This window comes from Nyctereutes procyonoides, unplaced genomic scaffold (genome assembly GCF_905146905.1).
Source record: "Nyctereutes procyonoides isolate TBG_1078 unplaced genomic scaffold, NYPRO_anot_genome, whole genome shotgun sequence".
NCBI lineage: Eukaryota > Metazoa > Chordata > Mammalia > Carnivora > Canidae > Nyctereutes > Nyctereutes procyonoides.
In genome coordinates, this window is record NW_026575125.1 from 69,683,924 (window position 1) to 69,695,095 (window position 11,172).

An 11,172-nucleotide genomic window follows, 5' to 3' on the forward strand; every position below is an offset into this window, starting at 1 on the left:
GTTGGCATAATATCAATTAATTTTCTTTCTAAGCAGGGTGGATATTTCATCTCAAAATGGATGATTATTTAAAACTGATTCAAGAAAACTTGAAAAGGTAAGTCCTGGCTTCAGGAAAATGGTTGAAAAGTTTGTATAACTTGCATAATACGGGACAGACATGATTAATCATGAACATCTGTGGCCATGGTTGTCTGAGGATGTTAATGATGTTATACAAAGAGTGAAGTGATGCTACACAAATTGAGACTTCTCCAAGGGAGGTAATATAATTCAAGCTGAAGTGGTTTTTGGTTTCTGTAGGCCAGCATAAAGAACCATACATGAATACCACAAAGATAATTTAGCAGAACCAGTGAAAGAAACTTCGAACATCCTGGTTGGAGAGAGTGATATTTATCTTTCAATGACACTAAACTATAAAGAATTTTAAGCAAATGTACATGAGCACTAAGACCCTTATTAGGGCATGGAACAAGGACAGCCATTCAAGAGCAAACAAAATGATGATGAAATATGGCTTTTGAAATTTTATTATGTTCCAGTCTCTATTCCAAGTATTTTATACACGTTAAATCACTTAATCCCTTGTAGTGGGTTCTGATTTTATCATCTGCTTTTTATAGACCAGTTGTTTGAGACTCAGAGAGCTTGAGTAACTTGAACATATCATTGAATATATGAGACACCTACTAAATAAGCAACATTGGACAAGGCTCTCCAAAAACCATACTAATAATTTTCCCACATTCTTTAGGGAGAAGACACTAGAGACAGATACCAGAGGAGCTGCATTAGATTGTAGTTATATTGATGCTTTTTATATTAGTTTTTAATTGCTGCTAAAACAAATTACAACAAATATTGCAGCTTAAAACAACAGCAGTTTATTATCTAACAGTGTGTGTATGTCAGAAGTCCAGGGGCGCTCAATTATGTTCTCTTCTTAGCTTGTCACAAGGTCAAAATCAGGGTGTCACAAAGCCTGGGATCTTATCTGCAGGTTCTGGGGAATAATCTAATTCCAGAGTTCAGTTCCATAAGGTTATAGAACAGGTCCCCATTTCCCAAATGTCTATCAGTAGAAATTATTCTCAGCTCTTAGAACCTACCCACCACATTCCTTGGTTCATGTCTTCCTTCATCTTTAAAGCCAGCAAAAGTGTATTGAATTCTTTTTGTGTGTTGAATCTCTGACTTCCTCTTTGGTCACCAGCAGGAAAAATCTCCACGTTAGGAACTGTTATCTAATTGGGTCAGGCTCACACAGGTAATTTACAGATCCTAAGGTCAAATGACATGGAACTTTAATTATATCAGGAAATCCTCCACAACAGTGTCTAGGTTACTGTTTGATTGCTAGGGAACAGAAACATTGGCAAAGAATCTTGCTGTTTTGATTGCTATTTTAATGTTAGCTAAAACTTCTATTGTGTCACATAATTACATTTTTTCTAATGGTAGAAACAATTATGATCTAGTCACTTAGCAAGTTATATGTTTATAATATTTGGTTGTCTGTAATCCCTGTACTATGACTTATATTTTCAAAGATTATTTACCAATTATTTTCTTTAATTTTTTGTATATTTTTTATTGGAGTTCGATTTGCCAGCATATAGCATAACACCCAGTGCTCATCCCGTCAAGTGCCTCCCTCAGTGCCCGTCACCCAGTAATGCCATCCCCCCACCGACCTCCCCTTCCACTACCCCTTGTTCGTTTCCCAGATTTAAGAGGGTCTCATGTTTAGCCACCCTCTATGATATTTCCTATTCATTTTCTCTCGTTACCAATTTATTCCCTTTCACTATTTTTTACATTCCGTAAATGAATGAGACCATATAATGTTTGTCCTTTTCCGAATGATTTACTTCATTAAGCATAATACCCTCCAGTTCTATCCATACCGGAGCAAATGGTGGGTATTTGTCATTTCTAATGGCTGAGTAATATTCCATTATATACATATACCATATCTTCCTTAAACATTCATCTTTCGATGGACACCAAGGCTCCTTCCACAGTTTGGCTATTGTGGACATTGCTGCTATAAACATTGGGGTGCAGGTGTCCTGGCATTTCCCTGAGTCGGTATCCTTGGGGTAAATCACCAGCAGTGCAATTGATGGTTAATAGGGCAGTTCTATTTTTTACTCTTTGAGGAACCTTCACACAGTTTTCCAGAGTGGCTGCACCAGTTCACATTCCCATCAAAAGTGCAAGAGAGTTCCCCTTTCTCCACATCCTCTCCAAAATTTGTTGTTTCCTGTCTAGTTAATTTCCCCCATTCTCACTGATGTGAGGTGGTATCTCATTGTGGTTTTGATTCATATTTCCCTGATGGCAAGTGATGTGGAGCATTTTCTCATGTCCTTCTTGCCATGTCTATGTTTTCCTCGGTGAAATTTCTGTTCATGTCTTTTGCGCATTTCATGATTGGGTTGTTTGTTTCTTTGCTATTGGTTTGATAAGTTCTTTATAGATCTTGGGTACTAGCCCTGTATCTGATAGGTCATTTGCAAATATCTTCTCCCCATTCTCACTGGTGTGAGGTGGTATCTCATGGTGGTTTTGATTGTATTTCCCTGATGGCAAGTGATGCAGGGCATTTTCTCATGTGCTTGTTGGCCATGTCTATGTCTTCCTTTGTGAGATTTCTGCTCATGACTTTTGACGATTTCATGATTGCATTGTTTGTTTCTTTGTTGTTGAGTTTAATAAGTTCTTTATAGATCTTGGATGCTAGCCCTTTATCTGATAGGTCATTTGCAAATATCTTCTCCCATTCTGTAGGTTCTCTTTTAGTTTTGTTGACTGTTACTTTTGCTGTGCAGAAGCTTTTTATCTTGATGAAATCCTAATAGTACATTTTTGCTTTTGTTTCTCTTGCCTTCATGGATGTATCTTGCAAGAAGTTACTGTGGCCAAGTTCCAAAAGGGTGTTGCCTGAGTTCTCCTCTAGAATTTTAATGGAATCTTGTCTCACATTTAGATCTTTCATCCATTTTGAGTTTATCTTTGTGTATGGTGTAAGAGAATGGTCCAGTTTCATTCTTCTGCATGTGGATGTCCAATTTTCCCAGCACCATTTATTGAAGAGACTGTCTTTTTTCCCAGTGGATAGTCTTTCCTGCTTTGTCAAATATTAGTTGACCATAAAGTCGAGGGTCCACATCTGGATTCTCTATTCTGTTCCATTGATCTATGTGTCTGTTTTTGTGCCAGTACTTCACTGTCTTGATGACCACAGCTTTGTAGCACAACCTGAAATCTGGCATTGTGATGCCCCCAGCTATGGTTTTCTTTTTTAATATTCCCCTGGCTATTTGGGGTCTTTTCTGATTCCACACAATTTTTAAGATAATTTGTTCCAAATCTCTGAAGAAAGTCCATGGTATGCTAACAGAGATTCCATTAAATGTGTGTATTGCCCTAGGTAGCATTGACATTTTCACAGTATTAATTCTTGCAGTCCATGAGCAGGGAATATTTTTCCATCTCTTTGTGTCTTCTTCAATTTCTTTCAGAGGTGTTCTGTAGTTTTTAGGGTATAGATCCTTTGCCTCTTTGGTTAGTTTTATTCCTAGGTATCTTATGCTTTTGGGTGCTATTGTAAATGGGATTGACTCCTTACTTTCTCTTTCTTTAGTCTCATTGTTAGTGTATATAAATGCCACTCACTTCAGGGCATTGATTTTTTTATCCAGCCACACTGCCGAATTGATGTATGAGTTCTAGCAATCTTGGGGTGGAGGCTTTTGGGTTTTCTACGTAGAGTTTCATGTCATCGGTGAAGAGGGAGAGTTTGACTTCTTCTTTGCCAATTTGAATGCCTTTAATGTCTTTTTGTTGTCTGATTGCTGAGGCTAGGACTTCCAATACTATGTTGAATAGCAGTGGTGAGAGTGGACATCCCTGTCTTGTTCCTGGTCATAGGGGAAAGGCTCCCAGTTCTTCCCCATTAAGAATGATATTTGCTGTTGGAGAGGATGCGGAGAAAAGGGAACCCTCTTACACTGTTGGTGGGAATGTGAACTGGTGCAGCCACTCTGGAAAACTGTGTGGAGGTTCCTCAAAGAGTTAAAAATAGACCTGCCCTATGACCCAGCAATTGCACTGTTAGGGATTTACCCCAAAGATTCAGATGCAATGAAACGCCGGGACACCTGCACCCCGATGTTTCTAGCAGCAATGTCCACAGTAGCCAAACTATGGAAGGAGCCTTGGTGTCCATCGAAAGATGAATGTATAAAGAAGATGTGGTTTATGTATATAATGGAATATTACTCAGCCATTAGAAACGACAAATACCCACCATTTGCTTCAACGTGGAAGGAACTGGAGGGTATTATGCTGAGTGAAGTAAGTCAATCGGAGAAGGACAAACAGTGTATGTTCTCATTCATTTGGGGAATATGAATAATAGTGAAAGGGAATATAAGGGAAGGGAGAAGAAATGTGTGGGAAAAATCAGAAAGGGAGACAGAACATAAAGACTCCTAACTCTGCGAAACGAACTAGGGGTGGTGGAAGGGGAGGAGGGCGGGGGGTGGGCGTGAATGGGTGACGGGCACTGAGGGGACACTTGACAGGATGAGCACTGAGTGTTATTCTGTATGTTGGTAAATTGAACACCAATAAAAATTAATTTATTTAAAAAAAGAGAGAATTATATTTGCTGTGGGCTTTTTGTAGATGGCTTTTAAGATGTCGAGGAAAGTTCCCTCTATCCCTACAGTCTGAAGAGTTTTGATCAGGAATGGATGCTGTATTTTGTCAAATGCTTTCTCTGCATCTAATGAGAGGATCATATGGTACTTGGTTTTTCTCTTGCTGATATGATGAATCACATTGATTGCTTTACGAGTGTTGAACCAGCCTTGTGTCCCGGGGATAAATCCTACTTGGTCATGGAGAATAATTTTCTTAATGTGCTATTGGATCCTATTGGCTAGTGTCTTGTTGAGAATTTTTGCATCCATGTTCATCATGGATATTGGCCTGTAATTCTCCTTTTTGGTGGGGTCTTTGTCTGGTTTTGGAATTAAGGTGATGCTGGCCTCATAGAACGAATTTGGAAGTACTCCATCTCTTTCTATCTTTCCAAACAGGTTTAGTAGAATAGGTATGATTTCTTCTTTAAACGTTTGATAGAATTCCCCTGGGAAGCCATCTGGCCCTGGACTCTTGTGTCTTGGGAGGTTTTTGATGACTGCTTCAATTTCCTCCCTGGTTATTGGCCTGTTCAGGTTTTTTATTTCTTCCTCTTCCAGTTTTGGTAGTTTGTGGCTTTCCAGGAATGCGTCCATTTCTTCTAGATTGCCTAATTTATTGGCGTATAGCTGTTCATAATATGTTTTTAAAATCGTTTGTATTTCCTTGGTGTTGGTGGTGATCTCTCCTTTCTCATTCATGATTTTATTAATTTGAGTCTTCTCTCTCTTCTTTTTAGTAAGGATGGCTAATGGTTTATCTATCTTATTAATTCTTTCAAAGAACCAACTCCTGGTTCTGTTGATCTGTTCCACAGTTCTTCTGGTCTCAATTTCATTGAGTTCTGCTCGAATTTTAATTAACTCTCTTCTTCTGCTGGGTGTAGGGTCCATCTGCTGTTTTTTCTCTAGCTCCTTTATGTGTAAGGTTAGCTTTTGTATTTGAGTTCTTTCCAGTTTTTGAATGGATGCTTGTATTGCGATGTATTTCCCTCTCAGGACTGCTTTTGCTGCATCCCAAAGATTTTGAACCGTTGTATCTTCATTCTCATTAGTTTCCATGAATCTTTTTAATTCTTCCTTAATTTCCTGGTTGACCCTTTTATCTTTTAGCAGGATGGTCCTTAACCTCCACGTGTTTGAGATCCTTCCAAACTTCTTGTTGTGATTGAGTTCTAATTTCAAGGCATTATGGTCTGAGAATATGCAGGGGACGATCCCAATCTTTGGTATCGGTTCAGACCCGATTTGTGACCCAGTATGTGGTCTATTCTGGAGAAAATTCCATGTGCACTTGAGAAGAATGTGTATTCAGTTGAGTTTGGATGTAAAGTTCTGTAGATATCTGTGAAATCCATCTGGTCCAGTGTACATTGAAAGCTCTCGTTTCTTTGGAGATGTTGTGTTAGAAGACCTATCGAGTGTAGAAAGAGCTAGATTGAAGTCACCAAGTATAAGTGTATTATTATCTAAGTATTTCTTCACTTTGGTTAATAATTCGTTTAAGTATTTGGCAGCTCCCACATTCAGGGCATATATATTGAGGATTGTTAAGTCCTCTTGTTGGATAGATCCTTTAAGTATGAGATAGTGTCCCTTTTCATCTCTCACTACAGTCTTCAGGGTAAATTTTAGTTTATCTGATATAAGGATGGCTACCCCTGCTTTCTTTTGAGAACCATTTGAATGGTAAATGGTTCTCCAACCTTTTATTTTCAGGTTGTAGGTGTCCTTCTGTCTAAAATGAGTCTCTTGTAGACAGCAAATAGATGGGTCCTGCATTTTTATCCAGTCTGAAACCCTGCCCTTTTGATGGGGTCATTAAGCCCGTTCACGTTCAGAGTTACTATTGACAGATATGAGTTTAGTGTCATCATGATATCTATTCAGTCCTTGTTTTTGTGGATTCTTCCACTGAATTCTTCTTAAAGGGGAATTTTGAGAGTCCCCCTTAAAATTTCTTGCAGAGCTGGTTTGGAGGTCACATATTCTTTCAGTTCCTGCCTGTCTTGGAAGCTCTTTATCTCTCCTTCCATTCTGAATGAGAGCCTTGCTGGATAAAGTATTCTTGGTTGCATGTTCTTCTCCTTTAGGACCCTGAATATATCCTGCCAGCCCTTTCTGGCCTGCCACGTCTCTGTGGAGAGGTCTGCTGTTACCCTAATATTCCTCCCCATGAAAGTCAGGGACTTCTTGTCTCTTGCTGCTTTAAGGATCTTCTCTTTATCTTTGGAATTTGCAAGCTTCACTATTAAATGTCGAGGTGTTGAACGGTTTTTATTGATTTTAGGGGGGGGATCTCTCTATTTCCTGGATCTGAATGCCTGTTTCCCTTCCCAGATTAGGAAGTTTTCAGCTAGGATTTGTTCAAATACATATTCTGGCCCTCTGTCCCTTTCGGCGCCCTCAGGGACCCCAATTAAACGTAGGTTTTTCTTCCTCAGGCTGTCGTTTATTTCCATTAATCTGTCCTCATGGTCTTTTAATTCTTGTCTCTTTTTTCCTCAGTTTCCCTCTTTGCCATCAACTTGTCTTCTATGTCACTCACTCGTTCTTCCACCTCGTTAACCCTCATCGTTAGGACTTCTAGTTTGGATTGCATCTCATTCAATTGATTTTTAATTTCTGCCTGATTGGATCTAAATTCTGCAGTCATGAAGTCTCGTGAGTCCTTAATGCTTTTTTCTAGAGCCACCAGTAGCTGTATAATAGTGCTTCTGAATTGGCTTTCTGACATTGAATTGTAATCCAGATTTTGTAACTCTGTGGGAGAGAGGACTGTTTCTGATTCTTTCTTTTGATGTGAGGTTTTCCTTCTAGTCATTTTGCTCAGGCAGAGTGGCCAAAAACAAGTTGTATTGGGAAAAGGAGAGAAAGAGAGAGAGAGAAGAAAGAAAAGAGAAAAAGCAAAAAGAAAAAAGGAAGAAAAAAAAGGAAAAAAGCGAAGAGAAAGAAAAAGAAAGGTGAAAAAAAGGGTGGGGTGGGGAAGCAATCAGAAATCAAAAAGAAAAAAAAAGAAAAAAAAAAACACGGGGAGTATCTTCTGATTCTGTAGACTTTAAGTCCCTTGACTTCCCCTGGAACTGGTCCGTCCAGCTGGTCTTCTGGGGGAGGGGCCTGCTGTGCTGATTTTCAGGAGTTAGCACTTGGGGGAGCTGCTCTGCCCCTGCCTGCTGCAGGGCTCAGTGGGGGTTGTTTACCCCGTGAGGCCCCAGGAGGAAAACCCCAGTTGCTATGGCAGCTCTGGAAGCCTGGATTCAGCCTCCGCAGTAGCTCTGGGCTCCTCCCTCCGCAGGGCCTGGAGGCTCCGGGGCGGGGCCGCTGATGTGCTCAGCTCGGGGCAGGAGCGTCCTTGCGGTCCTGGGCCCTCCCGGCCTCTGCCTGTCCCGGGGGTGGCCGGATCCTGGGCTGTGTCCCGGCGCCCTGTGCTCCCGGTCCTGCGCTGTTGGATTCGCGCTCCCGCTGCGCAGCCGCCTCTCCGGTAGCCGCCGCCGAGCCCCTCTGAGCTGCTCCCGGGCCGCGCAGCCCCTCCGCGCAGTGACGCCGCCGAGCCCCTCCGAGCTGCTCACGGTCAGTGTGCGCGCTGCAGCCCTTTAGGGAGCTCGGCGCACTCTCCTGCGCTCGCAGGTGTCTGTTAGTGTCCCCGGGAGCCCGAGGGCATCCCCGCCCTCCTGGGTCCTGCTCCAACTCCCTGCGGCCCCTTTCCGCCCGGGAAGGTTGGTGCAGCTCCTGCTCCTCCGGGACGGGGCTCTCCTGTCCTGGGGACACTCGCCCCGGCCTCAGCCCGGCTCCTCGCGGGGCCCCTCCCCCTCGGAGGCCTTTTGTTTCTTTATTTCTTTTTCCCCGTCTTCCTACCTTGATAGAAGCGCGAACTCTTCTCACTGTAGCATTCCAGCTGGTCTCTCTTTAAATCTCAGGCCGAATTCGTAGATTTTCAGGATGATTTGAAGGTTATCTAGGTAATTTGGTGAGGACAGGTGATTTGGGGACCCTGCTCTTCCGCCTTCTTGCCCCCAAACCTCCAACTCAAATGTTAATGGTTTTGTAAATCGGAGTTCAGTTCATAAGTCATGCACTTCATTAATTCCATCAAATGAGCTTCCCCCTACATTCTCCCTACCCAGGCTTCCACTATTCATACCCACACATATTATTAAATGGTTTCTTAACTAAAATAACTCAAAGAAAAAATATTTTATCCTGATCTTTGGGGAAAGGCTCCCAGTGTTTCCCCATTGAGAATGATATTTGCTGTGGGTTTTTCTTAGATGGCTTTGAAGATGCTGAGGAATGTTCCTTCTATCCCTACACTCTGAAGACTTTTGATCAGGAATGGATGCTGTATTTTGTCAAATGATTTCTCTGCATCTATTGAGAGGTTCATATGGCTCTTGTTTTTCTCTTGCTGATATGATCAATCACATAGATTGCTTTACGAGTGTTGAACCAGCCTTGCATCCCGGGGATAAATCCCACTTGGTCATGGTGAATCATCTTCATAATGAATTGTTGGATCCCATAGGCCAGTATCTTATTGAGAATGTTTGCATCTGTGTTCATCAGGGATATGGTTCTATAATTCTCCTTTTTGGTGGGGGCTATGGGGCTATGTCTGGTTTTGGAATTAGGGTGATGCTGGCCTCATAGAACGAGTTTGGAAGGACTCAATCTCTTTCTATCTTTCCAAACAGCTTTAGTGGAATATGGTTTCTTCTTTAAACCTTTGATAGAATTCCGCTGGTAAGCATCTGGCCCTGGACTTTTGTGTCTTGGGAGGTTTTGGATGACTGCTTCAATTTCTTCCCTTGTTATCGGCCTCTTCAGGTTTTCTATTTCTTCCTGTTCCAGTTTGGTAGTTTGTGGTTTTCCAGAAATGCGTCCATTTCTTCTAGATTGCCTAATTTATTGGCATGTAGCTGCTTCTAATAAATTTTTAAAATTCTTTGTATTTCCTTGTTATTGCTGGGGATCTCTCCTTTCTTATTCATGATTTTATTAATTTGAGTCTTTTCTCTCTTCTTTTTAATAAGGCTGGCTAATGGTTTATCTATCTTATTAATTCTTTCAAAGAACAAACTCTTGGTTTTGTTAATCTGTTCCACAGTTCTTCTGGTCTCTATTTCATTGAGTTCTGCTGGAATCTTTATTGACTCTCTTCTTCTGCTGGTTTTAGGATCTATTTCCTGTTTTTTTTTCTCCAGCTCCTTTAGGTGCAAGTTTTATCTTTTTTATTTGAGTTCTTCCCAGTTTTTGGATGGATGCTTGTATTGCGATGTATTTACCCCTCAGGACTGCTTTTGCTGTATCCCAAGGATTTTGAACGGTTGTATCTTCATTCTCATTCGTTTCCATGAATTTTTTAAATTCTTCCCTAATTTCCTGGTTGACCCTTTCACCTTTTAGCAGGATGGTCCTTAACCTCCACGTGTTTGAAATCCTTCCAAATATCTTCTTGTGATTGAGTTCTTGTTTCAAAGCATTACATTCTGAAAATATGCAGGGGACGATCCCAACCTTTTGGTGTTGGTTAAGACCTGCTTTGTGACCCAGTATGTGGTCTATTCTGGAGAAAGTTCCATGTGCACTTGAGAAGAATGTGTATTCACTTGCATTGGGATATAGAGTTCTGTAAATATCTGTGAAATCCATCAGGTCCAGTGTATTATTTAAAGCTCTGGTTTCTTGGCCGATGTTTTGCTTAGAAGATCTGTCATCTATAGAAAATGCTGTATTCAAGTCTCTCAGTATAAGTGTATTTTTATCTAAATGTGTTTTAACTTTGGTTATTACTTGATTGATTTACTTGGCAGCTCACACAATAGAGGCATAAATATTGATTATTGTTAGGTCCTCTTGTTGGATAGATCCTTGAAGTATGATATAGTGTCCCTCTTCATCTCTTACTACAGTCTTTGGGATAAACTTTAGTTTATCTGATATAAGGATGGCTACCCCTGCTTTCTTTTGAGGGCCATTTGAATGGTAAATGGTTCCCTAACCTTTTATTTTTAGGCTGTAAGTGTCCTTACGTCTAAAATGAGTCTCTTGTAGACAGCAAATAGATGGGTCTTGCTTTTTTATCCAGTCTGAAACCCTGCGCCTTTTGATGGGGTCATTAAGCCCATTCACATTCAGAGTTACTATTGAAAGATATGAATTTAGTGTCATCATGATACCCATTGAGTCCCTGTTTTTTGTGGTTGTGTCCTTGGACTTCCTCTTTCTTTTACAGACTTCCCCCTAATATTTCTTGCAGAGCTCGTTTGGTGGTCACTTATTTTTTCAGTTTCTGCCTATCTTGAAAGCTCTTTATCTCTGCTTGTATTCTGAATGAGAGCCTTGCTGGATAAAGTATTCTTGGCTGCATGTTTTTCTCATTTAGGACCCTGAATATATCCTGCCAGCCCTTTTTGGCCTGCCAGGTCTCCATATTGATGTTGCAAAAATATAGAATGAA